This window comes from Pipistrellus kuhlii, unplaced genomic scaffold (assembly GCF_014108245.1).
Source record: "Pipistrellus kuhlii isolate mPipKuh1 unplaced genomic scaffold, mPipKuh1.p scaffold_m20_p_4, whole genome shotgun sequence".
NCBI lineage: Eukaryota > Metazoa > Chordata > Mammalia > Chiroptera > Vespertilionidae > Pipistrellus > Pipistrellus kuhlii.
Window position 1 is genome coordinate 44,654,700 of NW_023425540.1, and position 20,821 is coordinate 44,675,520.

Sequence of the window (20,821 nt, forward strand, 5' to 3'; positions counted from 1 at the left end):
AAAAAATGTTTAAAAAAAAAAAAATATATATATATATATATACACACATATACATACACACACACACACACACACACACACATATATATATATATATATATGCATATATATATATGCATATATATATATATGTTTTTAGTTCCTGAAGTAATTATGGTGTTCTATGTGCTTTATACACACTACATTGCTTTGTGGTTGGAAAATTAGCATTAACAATTACTATAGTTTATTGTGTCTAGAATTTGTTTAAAAAATCTTCGTATCACTTATTTGATGTTTCCAAAAATGTGTACTGGCAAGAACTTCTGAACAAATGGTTTAATATAAAAAATCATAAAGTACCTTTTAAACACCAGTTATTTGAGACATCTGCTTCTGGCCATGATAGCATAACAGGGAACCTTTCACCTTAAACAAAGAAAAACCTGACAAAAGTATAGAAGTAATTGGTTCAGAGCTTGAAAAATAAGCAGCAGATGAGTAGTCCCTAAGAAAAGGGGAAGACATAAGCTCTGCCACTGCTCCAGCGGGCTGATTGCCTAAAGAGAGTTTCCAGTTCTCAGAGAAGAGAGGGGAACCCAAACTGAGCCCTGTGGTTTCCACGTTGAAAAGATAGAAGTTGGAATACAGGAGGCCAAGACAAATGGAATTTCTGGGGCAAAGTACCAGTGAGGAGGGAGCTACACAGATAAAGATATTCAAAGCTTGGCAGATTTACTGCAGAGCTTTGAATGAGTAATGATCTGTACAAGAAAAGACAATACTGTACCTCTGACCAAATAAAGAAGCAACAGAAAGCAACAAGCCTGGCCATTCCCACAACTCCGACAGGGATAGAAATGTTCCTGCCAGCTGGAGTGAGGAGACCTGGTAATACGCAGCATGAGAAAGAGTCTTCAGAGGGTTCTGCCTTAGCAATAGGGTCACATTAATCCTAGACTAACAAAACTGAAAGCCCAATCTCAAAGAAATCTGATTCCTAAGAACTTAATTGTGGGGCAGGACAAAATTTAACATTAGTTAAAGAAATGCCAAAAAGTTCAGCACCCAAAAACAAAAACACAATATCCAGTATCCAGGCAATATTCACTCAGCAAGTAAAGAGGCATGTGCAGGAGAGATGATAGAATTATCAAACATAAGTGTGATGAGGAGAAAAATGGAAAGCATTTTTTATTGGAACTTTTAGAGATGAAAAATGTATCACCTGAAATATATATTTATATATCCTGCATATGATTATAGCAGATTAGGCACTGCAGAAAGAAAGAAAAAAATGGATTTGAAGACATGCGATGGAATCTATCCAAAATGAAGCATAGAAAGAAAAAATAGAAAAAAAGTATTAGTGAGCTCTGGAATGACCTAAAGTTGTCTGATATGTGTGTAATTAAAATCTAGAAGAAAGCCAAGAGAGGAGAGGAGAGAAAAATATTTGGGAGAGAAATGGCCCAAAATCTCCCAAATTTGGTATGGTAACATCTATTTATTTTTTTTAAACCATATCTTTGAGAAAATTCCATTTCCCAATGATTGACTTTGGACAGACAAATAGCCCAAAACCCAAAGCTGGTACTGAGAAATTCAACATATATTAACTATTTTACAAAAATTAAAGAGAGAGAGAGAGAGAGAGAGAGAGAGAGAGAGAGAGAGAGAGAGAGAGAATAAAAATAAATAACAGCCGTAGAAGTGAGTTAGGTTGAAATGCCATGTGGTATTTTTGCCTTAATTCTGAATTTCCTTGTTCTCATCAATCTAAATCAGGCCCTAATGATATTTAATGAGGCTACTTGTATCCTCATAATAGGCAAACAGAAGGGAGGTTAAAATAATTCTATTATTTCACAATGATGAAACAGATTGAATATTTCAATTATCCTACTTATTATAGTACACATGGAACAAGCTCTGTAATCTGCTTCGATATATATAGGCTCTTTAACCACCATGGTGAGACTAATGCAGTCAATTTGGTTGAGCTTCTCTCGCTGATTCAGTGTTGGAATAAAGTACTTCACAGATTAGCTTAGTCTGCAGCACTTAAAGGTCAGGATTTATTGTAATGTAAATCACAAAGCAATTTTATCTTGACAGAGATTACATACTGTTACAATATTTCTCGCTGAATCTAGTGATGCGTTTGCTTTTTCTTTGCAACTGCTGTGCAAATTGGATCGTAGCCCAGAAAAGAAAAAGAGATGGCAGGCTGCTTTGGCTTTTTAGAAACAACTTAATTCTCTTCATTTTTCAAAGTTTCACACACACAAAAAAAAAAAAAAAAACTCTGAAAATATACATGAAGTCATACACAAATACTTGTAAACCTTTACAGACCCTGAGTTTGAGTACACATAGAATCTGTAAATGACCATCTCTCAAATATGTTGATGTATTTTAGGAAAAAGAATGGCTGATCTCTAACCATTCATACCCAAGTATCTTGATATATTATCAAAATTGCCTCCCTTTTAAGCAAACAAACAAAAACACTAAGAAGCATTTATGTTTTTCATTGACAGATGTCACAATAAGAAAACTAAATAAAAACAAAGTAAGGTGAAGACTAGGAAGCCCACTGCTATCAGTGGCTTTGTAACAAGTGTCAAGAAGCAGAATGATAATATTTTCCCAATTTTTCTGATTTCTTTGGCAACTGCACTTAAACTAGAAAGGATTAGGGCTAGGTACCAGGGCATTAAATGAACTACTCAAAAGAGTGTGAGGAGACTTTCTGAAATTCTTAAGACAAGACCAACTAAGTCCCATCATAAATTTCAAAAGATAAACACAAATAAAATATCCCCACAAAGATTAAAACAGCGTACATAATACATTTTGCCAAGTTTTATCAATTCTTCATACATCATTTATATTAATAATGTACAGAAATGGTGGGGGGGTTCAGAACTTACCAGAAAGTGTGTCCAAAGTTAACCTTCAGCTGCAATTACTCCATTCTTTTCCCCTCACCTGGGCCACAGTTGGGTATTGATCTTTTCTCCAACTCTTGTAAAGCACCTTTACTGGAAGGCAAGGTGATATATGATATTATAAAACTGTTTATTCAAATACTGAGTAGATTATTCTTTCATTCTACTGGATGTATTCTATCCAGGAGGGCTTCCTACCTATCAGTTGTTCCAAGCCAACCTGCTTGTATCTATAATACAAATGTCGTGTCATTTACTTACTTATTTTCTCTAAATCAATTCATAATTTTATCTAAATCAATTTACTTTAAAATAACAATTCTTACTTCCAAAAATTATAGATTTGATATGATAGCTTTAAAAACTTAATGTTTGCTGTATAGCACTTGAAATAGTCTCTTGTGTCACCTGTTGTCCAGGTAGCAATTTTGGGAAATACTATAAGCTATACACAAAGGGCTGTGATTCAGGTTCAACTTATATGTGGGCTATAAATTATATTTGTATTCATAAAATTCATTATCCATAATAACATGTACAAGCAAGCACAGGTACCCCCCATTTGAAAGCTTCCCTATGTAAAGGTTAATCATACATTCTGGTTTGCTTAGGCAATCCCAGTTTCTACATGTTGTTGTCCTGAAGTTCCCTCTTTCACTCTAAATTTGAACAATGGTTTGGATCATACTCAGAAGGATAAAGCAAATCAGCCCCAGAAAGCAGGACAGTCAGAATGTTTTTTAATTGGCCTTATTATTCTCTGCTAGATAGCATTGCAGCTCGTTCATGCTCATTATCTTATTTAATCTTCACAACAACTCTGGAGCTAGATATTACGTATAAATTACAAATGGGGAATCAGCCTCAGAGAGGTTTAACCACTCAGGGTTCACACAACTACTAAAGGATACAACTAGGACTCACTTCAGGTCTCTGTTCCATACCAAGAGATCTTTTCTAGGGAACTGGGAGGTATGGGGGTCTAGAAAAGAAAAGGTGAGGCAGGAGAGGCAGAAGTATTCTGAAAAACAACTCATTCTGTCTCACAGTGGATTTGGAAAGATGAGAGAAAGAAACAAACATGTCTGCCATGTTGCACATTCGCCTTTCATAAGAACCCATTTGCGCTTACAACTGTAAAAACTGATTCGATGGCCAGGATTATAATCAACAGGAATTGTGAGTTAAATGGACTTTTGTGTTCTGCCCTGAAAATCTAACCAGACTATTAATTACAAGTTAAATTTTACAGATTATTTTTCTTTTTTAATGTTGGAAAGAAAGCAAAAAATGAGATTGAAGAAAAGGAAGCACCCCTGTGGAGAGAAATGACGGGAGAGCATATAAAAAAAAAAAAAAAATAGCCTGCCTTTTCCACAGGACCCGCCCTCCTCCTGCGCTACTGTGTGCTGCCAAACTCATCTATCCTCCCCTCTCACGTGGGGGAGGGCCAAGAGCTTTACATCACACCACTGGTTTACACCCTGGGAAACGTCGTGTGAGCTGCAAAGTACACTTTGAAGCAACTTTCTAAAAGGCACATCTATATTTACCAATGTGTTCCACATGATTAAACTGTGAAATGTGTCTCCAGTTTGGCAATACCTTAGAGAGATGTGAGGTTTAGAAAGAAAGTGCCTGTGAAGCGCCTGAAGTTCCACAGAGGGAAAGCACCACAGACATCAAGGTGCTGTTGCTCGCCTTCATGCTCTATTGGTGCAACAGCAAATAAAATAGCGTAAGTGATGATGTCACAATGTTGTCATGCAACATCATCCACAGTGAGAACGAGAAAAAGCTGTTTTTAAAATGCCTCGTTCCCCGCCCCTCTTCAGAATGTTAAAGCATATGGTATCCAAAACTAGTTCACAGTGAACTTCGTTTCTGCCACTGCTGTAAATGAAGTTTCTTCTCAGGCAGATGTCAGTGCTAAAAGTTTGGTGCTCATAAATACCAAATTTACATAAAATCTATACAGCTTTTTTTTCAAAAATCATTCTTGGTTGTTGTAGGCTGCTTGGCTAGGATACATAGTTTACTTACTTATTCCTGAAATCATAATACATTTCCAGATTCACTAATTTGAAAAACAATTATTATGACTGAGCACAATGACATTCTCTGGCTATAAATATAACATACCAGGTTGAAAGAAAAAAATAATAATAATAAATTAATTGAGATTTATTTTTTTTTGGATTATTATTCGGCATATAGTTCCAAACTATGGGTCACCATTTATGCAAAAAGCATCATTTGTAGTTGGAATAAGAAGTAAATATTATATGTACTTCACTCCCTAAAATCACCAACAAAATAGCCTGTTGATAAAACAAACTTGAGTTTATTGTTTATCACAGTAAGTGAGGCTGCCACCTTGACAAGAACCTTGGTGATGTCTCAGAAGAGGAAAAACAAAGATAGGATATGTTTAAGATTTGGGAATTTTGATTTAAGGTTGATCATTTGGTGTGAGGATGGGGCTTTACTGTGATTTGGCACATCTGTGACCTAATAGTTTGGCATGGGTAAATACAAAGAGGAGAAGATTTGAATAAAGGGTCTCAAAGCAATTCTTAAATAGTAAACAGTTGTTTGATGCTACTTTGATTTGAATAATCTAATATTGATTTAAATGGATTTTCAGAAAATTTCTGAAATAAACAATAAAGTTATTAACAACTTTATCTTTCTAGACAAGAATTTTCTGGCAGCAGGGCAAAAACTACGTGGCTTTCTCCCAGATGGAGGTGCTTGCAGGGATCATTGTTCCTATGCTGGGACCTTCCAGTCACAGGACTGACTGGCAGCCACTTATGTTTTCTCCACTCTTGTGATTCCCTAAGGCCCAGCCTCCTCCAATTTACAACCCCACCCAAGCTGTCCGTCCTTGCTCAGACTAAAATCTCTCAAACAAGCTACAGCTGAGTCAAGGAACCCCCAAACCTATTAAAAAAAAAAAAAAAAAAAAAAAAAGGCCCAAGACCCAGCATTAGCATAAGCCTGTCTTGCTTCACAGCTGGGCCTCATCTGGGCACATCCAAACCCAATATAAAGAGGAGATATCTGCAGATATCTCTGTAGCTCCTGCTGGGTGGAACCAGGCAGTGGCTGACTTTGCACCTCCCTGGAGACCCAAGAGCCAGTGTACCCAGTAGTCAGTGTCAAACCATATCAGATTACAGCTCTACACATCCATAAGTGACACACTCAAGGGGCAGATTTAGTGAGCACCAAAGCCCAATGAAGCAAGTCTTGCCCCATAGGGTGTCTCCTGCACAGAAACTCTCCCAGTGTAGTCACAGCTGGTCCTCACAGCCAATTGGCCTGGATGTCAATTCCTCCAGTAAAACCAACAGCAATCAAGTCTCAACTACAACAAGCCTGGGCTCACAAGCTCACAAAGGGGTGCACTTACAGTTCCCAGCTCAGATGACTGGAGAGGCTGAGCCACTGGGCCCTATAAGGCACTCACTACACAAAGCCACTCTACCAACCCAAGATGGCATAGCAGCTCTACCATATACATAAAAATAAGCACAGGGAAGCAGCCAAAATACAGAGACAAAGAAATATGTCACAAATAACAGAAATGGAAGAAAACAAACTACTGGATATAGAGTTCAAAACCATGGTTATAAGGTTACTCAAGAATCTTCTAGAAACCTCCTAGGGACTTAGTGATATTTTCAAGGATCTTAGTGAGAATAAACAATAAATAAATAAATAAATAAATAAATAAATAAATAAATAAATAAAAAGGGAAAAGGACCAGTCAGAAATAAAGCATTCTCTGATTGAAATAAAGAATAATACACAGGGATCCAACAGTAGAAGAGAGGATTCTGAGAATCAAATGAACAATTTGACATGTAAGGAAGTAAAAAACACCCAACCAGAAGAGCAAAAAGAATTTAAAAAAATATGAAGATAGTGGAAGAAGCCTCTGGGACAACAAGCATACCAACTTTCGCATTATGGGGGTGCCAGAAGAAGACAGAGAACAAGATACTGAAAACCTATTTGAAGAAATAATGACAAAAAAACTTCCCCTACCTGGTAAAAGAAATAACTTACAAGTACAGGAAGCACAGAGAGTCCCAAATAAGAGGAACCCAAAGAGGACCACACCAAGACAAACCATAATTAAAATGCCAAAAGCTAAAGACAAAGAGAGAATCTTAAAAGCAGCAAAAGAAAAGCAGTTAGTTACCTACAAGGAAATGCCCATACAACTGTCAGCTGATTTCTCAACAGAAACTATGCAGGCCAGAAGGGAGTGGCAAAAAATAAAGTGATGAATACCAAGGACCTACAATCAAGATTACTCTACCCAGTAAAGCTATCATTTAGAATTGAAGATCAGATAAAGAGATTCATGGACAAGAAAAAGCTAAAGGAGGTCATCACCACCAAACCAGTATTATATGAAATGTTGAAGGATATTCTTTAAGAAGAGGATGAAGGCTGAAACCGGTTTGGCTCAGTTGATAGAGTGTCGGCCTGCAGACTGAAAGGTCCTGGGTTCGATTCCGGTCAAGGGCATGTACCTTGGTTGCGGGCACATCCCCAGTGGGGTGCGTGCAAGAGGCAGCTGATCAATGACTCTCTCTCATCAATGTTTCTAACTCTCTACTTTGCATTTCTCTCCCTTCCTCTCTGTAAAATAATCAATAAAATATATTAAAAAAAAAAAAAAGAAGAAGAAGAAGAAGAGGACAAAGAAGAAAAAGATAAAAAATACGAACAACAAAATGGCAACAAATATATACCTATCAACAATTTAATATAAAAATCAAAATAAACAAATAAGAAATCTAATGAAGTCCTAACTGGTTTGACTCAGTGGATAAAGCATCAGCCTGTGGACAGAAGGGTCCCAGTTTGATTCTGGTCAAAGGCACATGCCTGGGTTTGAGCTCCATCCCCTACAGGAAGCAGCCAATCAATGATTCTCTCTCAACATTGATGTTTCTATCTCTCTCCCTCTCCCTTCCTCTCTAAAATCAATAAAAATATATTTTTTAAAAAGAAATATAATGAACAGAATAAACTAATGAATAAAATAGAATCAAAGGCATGGCAATGGAACAGAATGGTGATTCTCAGAGGGAAGCAGGTGGGGGGTGAGAAGAGATTAAACTATGATCTTGTATGCATACTAGAGGCCTGGTGCATGAATTTGTGCACCAATGGGTTCCTGGGCCTGGCTTGTGGGATCAGGCCAAAACCAGCTTTCTGACATCCCCCAAGGGGTCAGATTGTGAGACGGTGCATACCAGGCTGAGGGACCCCCACCGGTGCCCAATCAGCGCCAGGGAGAGAGGGAATGCAAGAGGTTGGCCAGCCAGGGAGGGAACATGGGAGGGCTCCAGGGTGTGTGTGGCTGGTCTTGCTCAGGCCTGATCGCTCAGACCCCAGCAACAAGCAAACCTACCAGTCAGAGCTTCTATCCCCTAGTGGTCAATGCACATCATATAAGTGGTTGAATGGCCTTAGCATATCATTAGCATATTATGCTTTGATTGGTTGAACAGCCAACCTGACAACCAGACATTTAGCATATCAGGCTTTTACAATATTATACAAGACTAGTGGCCCAGTGCATGAAATTCATGTACATTAAAAGGGGATTAATTAGAGGAAATATTTTAATATTGCTATTTTCCCTTTATAATAGAAGTATCAGAAATGAAAGAAAATTAGTAAAATGTATATGAAAATCTTCCTTCTGTCAGAGTCTGGGGCGCACTGCAGGACCTAGAGTCAAGTCCCTGTCCACCTGCAGTGCCTCAAAATCACAGGAGATCCAGACCCATCTGGACACACCTTACTTGGCTTTGATAGAAAAGAAATCTTGCCGTCACCGGTTTGGCTCAGTGGTAGAGCGTCGGTCTGTGGACTGAAAGGTCCCAGGTTCGATTCCAGTCAAGGGCATGTACCTTGGTTGTGGGCACGTCCCCAGTAGGGGGTGTGCAAGAGGCAGCTGATTGATGATTCTCTCTCATCGATGTTTTTAACTATCTCTCTTTCTCTCTGTATAAAATCAATAAAAATATTTAAAAAAAGAAAAGAAATTTTATTCTTTTATTTTTTTAATAGGTTTTTACTGATTTCAGAGAGAAAGGAAAAGGGAGAGAGATAGAAACATCAATGATGAGAGAGAATCATTGATCAGCTGCCTCCTGCACATGCCCTACTGGGGATGAAGCCCACAACCCAAACATGTGCCCTTGATCAGAATCTAACCTGGGACCTTTCAGTACTCAGGCTGAAGCTCTAGCCACTGAGCCAAACCATCTAGGGCAAGTAATCCTATTCGTAGAGACTTGATTTTTTTCATAAACAAATGGATTTGTATCATATCAATCCAATATACATTTTTTAATTAAATGTCTCTTCATTTCTACTAATACAATTCTACCTTAAAGCTTATGTTGTATAATCTATACTAATAAAAGGATAATATACTAATTGGACCGGACGTCTTCCGGACATCCATCCAGATGTCCTTCCTCACAAAGCCACCGTGGAGGGGCCGAGGCAGTGGCGGTTAAGGGCAATCAGGCTGGCAGGTAGGTAAGCAGTTAGGAACCAGTGGTCCTGGATGGTGAGAGGGATGCCAACTGCTGGTTTCAAACATCCCCCGAGGGGTCCCAGATTGGAGAGGTTGCAGGCTGGGCTGAGAGACAATCCCCCATGCATGAATTTCATGCACCTGGCCTCTAATACATAATATTAGTGAATGTAAACTGTAAAATATAACATTTTAAAAAGAAAAAGAAATAAAAATCAATATACAGAGAAAACCAATAAACAAACACACAAAAAAGTGTGAATGATCTTAGAAAGGTGCTTTATAATTATTTAATAAAACATGTCATTTCTTTATAATGAATGCTTTACAGAATTAACAAAGTCCCTTCAGTTTGACACAATTTACCTGAAATACAATAGGATGATTATAAAGTAATAGGTAAATTGTGAATCATAAATCACACTGAGAAACTTCTAGTTTAATATAAATAAAAATAAGTAAATAAAAAAAGTATTCTCCACTTTCCAAGGTCAAGGTTTCAAATATCCTTTACCCACATTTAAAGCAATGGTCCTATTTTTATAGATGGTTTTTTGTGTCTGAGCTACAAAAGAACTCACAAGCTGCTTTCTGCCCTTCTGTCAGCAGATTTGATTATAGATAATGGGTCTTTAGTAAGAAAAAACTTCATTCTGTATGTTTCTCGTTTACTCTCACACACCACCACACTTCTGACACCAGATGTAAGCTGTTGTTTTTCTCACACCAAGCAATTTCCAGCTTGTGTCCTATAATTCACTTCAATTCCAATGCCAACCAGAGTTAGTGCAGACTCCACATGTTAAGGGCTCAGTCCTACAATCCTGCCTCCAACTTTAGATACCAATTAGAAATAGTAGGTCCCCAGGTTATCCACAATTCTGTCCAACGTGGCTACAAATTGGAGATTCCCATGACACCTCCCTCTCCTCAAATTCAATCATTTCCTAGAACAGCTCATAGAACTCAGAAAAACACTATGTCTACCAGTTTAGGGGCCCCATGCACAAAATTATGTATGGGGGCCCCATGCACAAAATTCATGCATGGGGGGATCCCTCAGCCTGACCTGTACCCTCTCACAATCCGAGACACATTGGGGATGTCCAGCTGCCTGTTTAAGCCCAATCCTGAACCAGCAGTCAGACATCCCTCTCTCAATCTGGGATGGCTGGCTCCTAACCACTCGCCGGTCTGCCTGATCGCCCCTAACCACTCTGCCTGCCTGCCTAATTGCCCCCTAACTGCCTCTGCCTTGGCTCCTACCTCCACGACTTCATCCAGAAGGATGTCCGGAAGGTAATTTGGCTGTCCCGTCTAATTAGCATATTACTCTTTTGTTATTATATCGATAGAAGATAAGTATATGATAAAGGAGACAGATGAACAGTCAGATAAAGAAATACCTAGGGTAAGATCTGGAGTTGACATGTGCCACCTTTTGGGTAGCAATGTGTTGACCAGCCCCGGAGCTCCCTGAAACCTGACATATGGGAATTTTTATGGAGGCTTCATCACATAGGCATGATGGAATATTAAGTACATTTCCAGCCCCTCTTCTAAACCTGGAGAATGAAGGGTGGGGCTGAAAGTTTCAAGATTCTAACAACAGTGACTAGCCCCCAGAACAAATTACCAGTCCCTCATTAGAACAAAAGACATTCCTGCCCAGGAAATTTCAAGGGACTTGGGAGCTCAGTGTTAGACACTCTTATCACTCAAAAAATTATAAAGTTCTGCGTCAGAAACAGGGGTTAAAGATAAATGTTTAAACAAAAGATTCTCCTAGCACCCCTATTTACAAGAATTTAGGAGCTCAGTAACAGGAAGGAGTGAGGGAGAGGAACAGAGACATATATATATACTTTTTTTTTTTTGTAAGAAGTAGGAAAAAACTTGGCTCCCTCATTATTTCTCATTTAAGGCTCAAGTCTGGCCCACATATTCCTATTCATACCCAGACCTGCTGGAACAACTTCCATTATCTTGTGAACTGTTTGGGACTGACAGGTCCCAGGGAGAAAGCTCAAGTTCAATCCTAGAAATGCTTCATGCTTTAGGAGAAATGGATATCAAAATTACTGGGGGTCCCCCTTGCACCTGCCTTGGCCTGGCACCAACCGTTCACCTGTTCCACCATCTCGTTGCTGACACTCAGCATGTTCAGTGCCGCCCCCTGGTGGTCATTGCACATCTAACTCCCAGTCAATAGAACTCCTGGCCTGTGGGGACAATTTGCATATTAGCCTTTTATTATATAGGATGATCACAGGAAATTTCAATCCTGTCACTAAGTCACTAAGAAACCCAAACCACAAAAGTCCTATCTTAACAGCTTAATGATCACCACAGGAAAGGGACACCAAGACTGCACATAGGCTCTTACCACTCCCACCTCATATCACCTCTACTCATTTCATTACTCAAAACATGTTTATAGTCCACCTAACTTCAGAGGGGGGTGAGAATGCAATCTTCCAATATGCCCAAAAGTATAATGGAATACTTGTGAATACGTTATGACATATTTTGTATTTGAGCACCTGACAATTTACATTTTTTTGGTAAAAGTAGGGAAAAACTCAGCTCCCTCCATAGTTATTTCTCACTTAAGGATCAAGTCTGGCCCACATATGTCTACTCATACCCAGCACCTCAAATACTTCTAAGCTAGCTTCTAGCTTCTTATGTTATAGAAAAATCCTCTAAGAAATTCTGGGATAGGCACTTACAACCTTTCAGAAATCAGGGGAAGATGATTTGTGTAAGCAAGGGAAATATACTTTGCTTGTTACAAATATCTTTTAGCTCCCATAGTCTATCCAACTTTGCATCTTTAGACTAAAAAGACAAGTACCATTTGATTTCACTCATTAACAAGCAAAATAGAGAGAGAGAAGAGGGCACTGGGAGGAAGAAGTGGAAGGATTGAGCAAAAAAGAAGAAGAAGAAAGAGGAAAAACTCATGGACAGGGACAACAGTGTGGTGATTGCCAGGGGAAGGAAGGAGAAGGTGGAGGAGCACATAGAGGGGGATAAATGATGATGGACAGATATTTGACTTGGGGAGGTGAGTACACAATATAGTCAATATACAGATGATGTGTTGTACAGTTTTGCACTTAGAACGTAAATAATTTTGTTAACCATGTCATCCTAATAAATACAACACAATAAAATAAAAAGACCTTAAAAACACTTTTATTTTTAAAAACAATGTATGCTTAGAAACTTCAGAAGGGGAGAAAAGCATCAGGAAAATTAAAGTATTCCTATTCACTAGCCAGAGATAACTTTGTTATTATAAAGAATTTCAAGACATATGCAAAAGTATCTAGGCATTTGATAATGATGCAATCGGAATTTGTATACATCAATCTTAAGTGTTTATCGAATTAGATTAATTAAAAAATAACAATCAAAAAGTGTACACATTTTTAAAGTTCTTAATGCATATTGTTCACTTATAAAATCTATGAGGTCAAAAATTTTATCTTATTCGCCTCAGGGTCAGCAGAGCCAGAAGTGACTGGCACATAGTAGACATTCACTAAGAATGTGCCAAATGAATGAATGTATTGCCCAAGGGCTTTCCAAAATAAACTGTACTTTCAAATATAATTATTCCCACAGAAAGTTAAATTTATCACTTGTCATCATCTTGGTCTAATTCATTATTTAGCTAATTTATTTCTTCCTGATACTCACTAAAGGAATAGATAAATTTAATGAGAGCCATTTCCTAGGAAGTAGAAGATGAGGAAAGGATACAAATTTACTTTTCCCTCGATTTCCCTCGAAAATTTCCTTGGAACTTTAGAATTCAACTATTTATTTGATAATCTTGAACAAGAATAGGTAATACAATACATTCAATAGTCTGAAAATATTTATATTTTCTTAAAGCCTGAAATTGAAATAGATGTTTACAGGTGAACACAGGTAATATAAGTAACTGGTATGTGTCTGTGTGTGTGCCACAATAGCATCAATTACATTTTATCCCAGGTTAAAAATTGTTCAGATACCTCAAATTAATCCACATCTCAAATCCACATATTATTTCCCCTTTCTATACAGTACCACAATTCCATAAGCTTTTGCTAAGTCCTTTAACCTGTCTGACTCACTTCTCTCTAATAGCAGAAAGTATACATCTAGTACTGATATACAGCTTCTATAGCTTAATTCCTAAATTAAAGCCTTTCACAGAGCTTTTAATAATATAGTCCCACGCTCCTAGAATTATAGGCAAAGTTAAAAAATAATTCCTCCTTTGCCTTTCAACAAAATTCAGTTCTCTGCTCTGTGTGCATGTAAATACTATTAATGCTAATGAAGGCAATGCTGATGCATACAAAGTGGAATATATCTCCAAATCACACTTTAATCTTTAGCTGCATCACTCTGGCACCTGTTCAAATGATACATGTGCTCAAATACTCACTGTATGTCTGTTATTCCTGCCTGGATATTAAAAGTTATTCATGTATTTTTAGTAGCTATTACAACATTCTGGCCAACAAATTTTCTTATTGTTATACATGTGTTGAGTTTTAACTGGGTGCTAGATTTAACCGTAACATTCTTGGTTTATTATAACACAATTAGAATGTAAATTCAATTCCTAACCAGGTTATATTTGTTTTCAAAAATGGAAATTTTCCACCTGGTTAAACATATGCAGTTAAGAAAAAACATAATGCAAACAAAATAAATATAAGTAACCTGGCTGCTTGTTTCTATATTGAATGGTGGTTATCTTTACATTCTAATAAAATAAAAAAAACTTTAATGACTGAATTTTTAAAAACCCAGTTAAATGCCATCATATTTGGTTTACTTACACTAAAAATATTTTATTAGCCAAATTTTAGAGTAAAGTGGTTAGCTAAATAATTTTACATCATTTTTATATGATTCTAACTGATGTTATCCATCCACTTCCCCACAATTTTGCCCCAAAAGGTATAAAAAAGAAAGATAATCCTGAAATATGTAAAATATAGCAAGGCCAAAATTCACATACTTTAAGGGGAGGAAAAATGGTCATTTTTTTTCTCTGTAACTAATCTCCTTTTATTCTGGAGTTCCTCCTTTTATTCCTACAGATGAGAGCAACTTGCCTATTAAATATAATTCCGTCTACTTGCTGTAAATATTCAGTCCCTGCTGAGCTCAAAGTTCCTACCAGGATGTTTTCACCTTCCTTCCTCTTCCTTCTCCTTGCACCTTCTGGAGAGAACAGAGGCAGAGTGAAGCTTCTATATCCTAGGGCAGTAGCTTAGGAGAGCTCCCAGTAGTGCAGCAGCTTTTGTCGATTCTTTTGGATGCCTCCCAGGAAGTCTCTGGCTGCAACCAGTCTTCAGGTATAAAATCCATCTTATGCAGAAACTTCAGAGAATATGGAACCCACTCATAATACCAGACCCTTCTCTTAGACCCATTCTTCAGCCATGTAATCTCTTACACAGGGACATATTAGCTATGGCTTCCTAATTTCAAGACTTCTCTAAAAGACTTGCACTTTCGTAGGCAGTATCTTGAGAAGCCAGGACTTTTAATGGGTCCCGTCAGTAGGTATCAAGGTGTTGCTAGCAACCTTAACCTCTGCCTGCAATGCCCTCCCCTAAGTTTAAACCTGAAGGTGGTGAATCAGGACATTCATCTCTGACCTTTTGCTCCCTTTCTTCTCTTTATGAAAAATTTTTTACTTTCTCTTCCTATCTCACAGAGCCATCACTAAAATGTATTAATATATTTCTTCTTCCCTATTCCATGGCATTTGCCCTTTCCTCCTTTATTTCTTACTAACTTAATCCTGACTTTATTCAAGTATGGGTCAGATGTGTGTTTCAGGGTTGCCTGAACCCCTCCCCAACTTCCGAGAGTTAATATTATTGTGATTAAGCCAGCCCTGGAATTTCCATTATTCGGCCACTTAGTTTTGGGATGGCATGTAATGCAGTTATGGTCATTGAGATCATAAGAGAAACATGATCTTATAACAAAAAATCCCTTTCTTAAAGAGAAACATGAATATGGATATTCTCTTCTCCCATACAGCCTTTGAACACTGTTTATGAGGACATGAGGCCTGGAACTGCTCTAGTCAGTTATCTTGTATCTTAGAGGAGAGTTAAGAATGGCATTCCATATTAAAGATTAAAAACTTGACCCTTAATAATGTCATTGATTGATTGAGCTAGAGGTCCTCCCTAGAATCAACCATTTCAAGATATTTGTGTGTGTGTGTGTGTGTGTGTGTGTGTGTGTGTGTGTGTGTAAATATTTCCTTATAGTTAAACACTTCTAGCTGGCTTTCTGTTATTTGCAACCAAAAGCACACTAACTGATTATACTTTCCTTGGGGTAAAAATGTCAAAAGGGCCACAAGGAGAGAAAACAGAGGTCAGACAAAGGAAAATATATGAAACTCCAGAGAGTTCTTAATCACGTAGATGAAAAAAAGAAAGAGATAACTAATTTATCAAACTGCCTTTTTTTGTTTGTGTTTTTATCAGTTATAAATATATATAGTTTAATGGGTTAATGAGTTTACAACCTTTTCAATTTTTTAAAAAAACAATCCCTCTTCCCTACCATCATATTCTGCCTCCCAAATGCAACTATTCTCAGCTGTTTAAGTCTTATCTTTTTATATTCATTTTCAAATCTTTCAATAATATAATAATGTATGTATTTGATAGGATGGCTTAAATAACAGAAATGATTTTCTCACATTTCTAGAGGCAAGAAATCTAAAATCAAAGAGTCAGGTTTGGTTTCTCCTGAGGCATCTTTTCTTGTCTTAAAAACGTTTGCCTTCTCTGTATGTTATCTGTGAGAAAGGCATGCTATGTCTTGACATGTTTTTTCGGTGTTGATGCATCCTTTGTGTCTGATGTTCTAAATTTTTATTATAAGGTTACCAGTCATATTAGTCCTCATTTTAAGTGCCTCATTAAAGTCTGTATCTGCAAATACAGTCACATTCTAGATACTGGGGATTAGGACTTCAACATATGAATCTGGTGGAGGGACACAATTCAGTCAACAGATAACAAATTGAAAATATTTACTAGTATACAGTAGTTACTATAGAGCAGTATGGTGGTATTATAGCTCACACCTACATTATCCTCAGTCTCTAGAACTGTGTGTTGTGTATTTTCTTTTCTTTTTTTAAAAATTCTTTTTATTCTTTTTTTTTAATATATTTTATTGATTTTTAACAAAGAGGAAGTGAGAGAGATAGAGAGCTAGAAACGTCGATGAGAGAGAAACATCAGCCAGCTGCCTTTTGCACACCCCCTACCGGGGATGTGCCCACAACCAATGTACATACCCTTGACCAGAATCGAACCTGGGACCCCTCAGTCCGCAGACCAACGCTCTACCACTGAGCCAAATTGGCTTTGGCTGTGTGTTGTATATTTTCATTATCACCATTTTACAGATGAGTACTGATACGCAAGAAGTCAAGTAACCTGCCCAAGGTCAAATTGCTGGAAAGTAACAAAGCTATGATTCAAATGTAGGTAGGCAGTCTGAACCCCAACTTCATGTTCATAATACTACAGTATGCTCCATTCTTATATTGCCACTTCTCTGTATAGATGAGCATTTAGTTCTCTTTCTAACCCCAGAAAATATACACACATATACTTTTTCATCATCCTAATAATATCACTTCATAAATTCTGCTTAGATCAATATTCAGTGTTTACCTTTTATGACTATGTGTTTTTACAATCAAGCAATAAAAAACATTTTTTTTCTTTTTTGAATAAATTTTCATTTCCCTGGAGTTAATAAGTCTTTTTACTTTTGCTTAGTTTTCTGTAGTTATCACTAATTTAAGCTCAAATTCTAAAAAAAATGTTAAATCTCTTCTCAATTTTTATTTACATTAGGTACAGTAGGTGATGTCATCTTTTTTTAAAATATATTTTATTGATTTTTTTATAGAGAGGAAGAGAGATAGAGAGTTAGAAACGTCGATGAGAGAGAAACATTGACCAGCTGCCTCTTGCACACCCCCTACTGGGGATGTGCCCACAACCAATGTACATGCCCCTGACCAGAATCGAACCTGGAACCTTTCAGTCCTCAGACCGATGCTCTACCACTGAGCCAAACCGGTTTCGGCTGATGTCATCTTTTTTAATAATTTCTGCTGGAGCCTTTGGATTGGCTTCAATCTGGATTGGTCACTCTCAAAGCCTAGAGCAGAGCCAACATCTTGGTATTGCCCTTAACCCACATTACAGAGATTTTGCTTTGTTTTATGTTAGATACTTCTTTCGTGGACGCACCTTTAAGTTCCTTATTATACTCCCTCCTTTTAGGGAAGTATATCTTCTGTGAGCTTTCAGGGAAGACAAATGAGGAGGCACATTTTTTGAGATGGTATAGGTATATAAATGTCTTTATTCTAACTCACACTTAATAGGTTAGCTGGGTACAGAGTAGTAGCTTGGAAGTCATTTTTTATTCACCATTTCAAACATATCTATTTATAGTCTTCAAGATTCCAATGTGTTGTTAAGAAGTCATTCTGGCCCTACCCTGTTTGACTCAGTGGATAGAGCATCAGCCTTCGAACTGAAGGGTCCCAGGTTTGATTCCAGTCAAGGGCACATGCCTGGGTTGTGGGCTCAGTCCCCAGTGGGGGGCATGCAGGAGGCAGCCGATCAATTATTCTCTCTCATCATTGATGTTTCTGTCTTCTCTCCCTCTCTGAAATCAATAAAAATACATTAAAAAATAAAAATTTAAGAAGTCATTCTGAGCCCTAGCCACTGTGGCTATTGTTTGGAGCATTGTGCATGCACTGGAAAGTCCCAGGTTTGATTCCCTGTCATGGCACATACCTAGGTCGTGGATTCCATGCCCGGTTGGGGCGCCTGTGGGTGATAACCAATAGATGTCTCTCTCACCTCCTTCTCTCCCTCTCTAAAATCAATTTTAAAAATACATTCAAAATAAAGTTATTCAGATTCTAACTTTTTGTATGTGACTTATCTATTCTCTCTGGCAGCTTATAGAATCTTCTTTCCCTTGTCTCTTCCAGCCCCTAGTATTCTGAAATTTTGCTATGAGGTGCCCTATATTCATAATTGGGTCTAATACTCAACCTGGAAACTCATATCCTTAAGTTCTGAGAAATGTTATTGAATTATTTTGCTGATGATTGCTTTTCTGTTATTTGCTCCCATGACACCCATTTTCTGTTTTCTTTCTGAAACTTCTTTCATTCAGATGTCAGATAGACACCTTCAAACAAACTTTTCTTTCCTCTTTTTGCTCTACTTTCTGAGATTTCCGCAATTTTACCTTCCAACTTCTCTATTGAGTTTTCATTTGTCATTATTTTTAGTTTCCAGAAGCTTTTATATTTTTTAACATTTCTTCTATGATATTTTGATTTTATATAATGAATGTAATATTCTTCTATTTATTTTTTTTATCTGAGGTTATTAATCCTTTTCTTCCCACTTTTTACTATCTGTTTTGGATTTTGTTGTAGGAAGGTTTTCCTGACTAAGACGTAGGGGCAAACGGTTAACAATTCCTTGAAGGGAGCGAGGGAGGCGAATCTGGCTGACTGAGAAGCACAAGTACAATGCAGTTTGTAACAGTCAATCCTACAGGAAGCTCTAGAGCTGGGATGGCTCTTTAGAATTGTTCTGTTCCCATTAAGGCAAGTAAGCCATGTCTTTAAAGCCCCAACTCACAACCTACCCCTCAAGCAGACTGATGTGATTCCCCTGGGAAGAGGATACAGCACCTTTTGGTCGCTCTGCTGTGAGCCCTCAGTAGTCAGTATTACCAGCAGCTAGAAGAATGTTTCAGACCTTAAAGGGCAGATCTGAGCAATGCAACACAGCATCCACTACAGTCTTCATCTTTCATGTTAAGAGCTTTCTTTAGTTACTTAGTGATCTTTCAGTTTTTCATATTTAAGAGTGAGGTACTTTAAAAAGTTGTTTGAAAGCTGTAAGTTTATTCTAGCACTTGTTAACTGTAAGCTTTATTCTAGGGTATCCTGACTAGTCATTTCATTGGGTTCCCCAGAAGTATTTATTCTCTCTTGAGTGGTAAGATAAGATTTCATAATGAAGCATCTCCAGCCTAGACTGGACTGTCAACTATTTGGTTGTCAAGTGGAGAAAGAGAGGTGAGGGAGGTCTTGATATTCAGTATGCAAACTCTCAATCACCCTGTTTTCAGCAAGTTACTTGCCCCTTCCCCTCTTCTTCCTGGTACAATTCAATCCAGAGATTGGGGGCAGGGTTGTGGGGTTGCTTGTTTGCCCCTACTCCAGAGATTAAACCTGAACATTGAGAAAATAAATTTGCCTGGCTGTGCAATTGGGGATTTAACTGCTTCATATAGAAGCTTTCAACCAGTTCTCCTATTTTTAGCCCCACCTTCAATCTCATTTCCAGAGGTACCTGGAAAAGCCAATTCTTGAATCTTTTGGATAGTCTACAATGTAAAAGCTTCTCAGCTTTTTCCACTGTCAGCAAAGAATTTAGCTTTTCTGGGTCTGCTAAGTCAGTACCATTCATTCATCTGCTTCCAAGCTTCAAAAAACATTTGCTTTCTTCTCACATTCTCTGTCCTGTGACTCTATGCCTTTTTTAAAAATATCCCCTTACTGTCATTTTAGGAAGCAAAGTATATGCAGGTACTTAATCTTTTACTTTTTCTTTTTCTCACGTACATTTTTAAAATAGGTAAAATATTCTCATGGTTCTAAGAAAAAAACTATTTCTTACCCATTTCTCAGTTACCCAGTTGACTCTTACATACAATCCCAAGCAGGTAGTCACTTTTATTAGACCTTTATATGTATTTCAAGTTTTCAAGAGTTTATGTATATAAAAGGAAATATTAATAAGAATATTCCCTTTTTATATAAAAGATAGCTTCAGATATTCTGTGCCTTAACAGTTTACATTTAATATTGCTAAAGCTCTTTGCATATCTCTAAAGTATCTCTATAGAGATACGCAAAGAGCTTTAGCAATATTTCACTCTTTTTAACTATTTCACTCTTTTTAACTATTGTATAGTATTCCATTTAATCAAACTTCTAACAAGGAGTATTGCTATTTTTTGCCACAATAAACCCATGTTAATAGAGATTATCAATTGCCCTCTATGATGGGTGTACCAATTAATTCCAACAGAAGAATAGCTTTATTTCTCTCACCTCCTAGCATTTAACAGTGTATTACAAAAATAGCAAATAGGTGAAAGTGGTATCTCAGTGTACTTTAACTTTGCATTTCTTAGTACA

At 37.4% G+C, this 20,821-nt stretch overlaps 1 long non-coding RNA gene across 1 annotated transcript; it reads right to left on the bottom strand.

Moving 5' to 3' along the window:
- Positions 1 to 269: 269 nt before the first annotated feature.
- LOC123651157 lies at positions 270 to 4,150 on the bottom strand. Its single transcript, XR_006739661.1, has 3 exons — positions 4,066 to 4,150; positions 2,916 to 3,026; positions 270 to 408 (listed from the first exon to the last, which is right to left on the bottom strand). It is a non-coding gene; the product is annotated as an uncharacterized LOC123651157 (long non-coding RNA).
- Positions 4,151 to 20,821: the final 16,671 nt, after the last annotated feature.